At 39.4% G+C, this 1,091-nt stretch overlaps 1 non-coding gene across 1 annotated transcript; it reads right to left on the reverse strand.

The window, feature by feature from the left end:
• Positions 1-759: 759 nt before the first annotated feature.
• On the reverse strand, positions 760-831 carry TRNAP-UGG (transfer RNA proline (anticodon UGG)). Its single transcript has one exon. It is a non-coding gene; the product is annotated as a tRNA-Pro (tRNA).
• Between the last annotated feature and the right edge of the window lie 260 nt (positions 832-1,091).

The raw sequence follows: 1,091 nt of genomic DNA on the forward strand, positions 1-1,091 counted from the left end.
CGAGTCATTGGAAATGTCACGCACTCAGTTGCGTTCGATGCTGCTCGACCGCGGCACAGTAAAATGCAGCGATGCAAATGAGCATCTGCCGCATCTGCCGCGCGGATTGATTTACGAGCTCGACGCTCGTAATGCGGGACCCAAGCGCGGGTACTACGTAACACGATGATGCGTTAAAACTTGCGACGCGAATGTTATTCGCGATCAGCCGATGCATCAAATTTTTACGGCCGGTAGATAAATCCGAACACCACACCGCGAGAAATTTCAATTTTCTGCCGTTCTCATTTACCGGTTCATTCTCATCACCAACAGCGCGAAAATAATGAGGAAAAAGTGGACGACATGGAATAATTTAATACTTAACGCGCACGAAACGCGAATAATGCTTAAATAATAAAAAAACATACACTGTATTTTGAACGACATATTTTCAGCTTAAAAGGAACGGTGAATTACTAATCTACTAGTGAATATATCGAAATAAGATACATAATTATTATCAAAAAAATTTATTATTGTATTTAGATTTTTTGTGAATCTTATAAAATATTACCGTGACATTTTCGGGAGTTTCGTATATTATCTACAGATGCCAATTGGGAACACTTGCAATACAAATGAATTTCGTTATGGTACGGCTAGTTTTTCAGAGAGGAAAATTGTAATTCTTAATAAAATAAATCATAGTCTTATGAATCGTGCGAAAGCTGATATTGGTGATTGTGCAATTCATTGTCGGCGAAAGGAAAAAAAATTGGGCTCAGCCGGGATTTGAACCCGGGACCTCTCGCACCCAAAGCGAGAATCATACCCCTAGACCACTGAGCCATTCGTGAAAGATTTGCGTTAGTGCGGGATGTCATGGATTACAACGACACAGTTTCACAATTGCCTGTGTAATTAATTGTTCCCTGTCGATATTGCATCGGGTTGTTAAATAAATGTTCTCTGCAACACCGATACCGAGCTCGGCGATTAATAATTTTCAGTTTCACGGGGAATTCCCAGAAATTTAAACATAGCGTAAACTGGCATACCAATAATTTCATGGTCGTTAAGAAACATCTAATAATTAAATTGAATGAAAG

The sequence above is a fragment of the Nomia melanderi genome, chromosome 6 (genome assembly GCF_051020985.1).
Source record: "Nomia melanderi isolate GNS246 chromosome 6, iyNomMela1, whole genome shotgun sequence".
NCBI classification, from domain to species: domain Eukaryota; kingdom Metazoa; phylum Arthropoda; class Insecta; order Hymenoptera; family Halictidae; genus Nomia; species Nomia melanderi.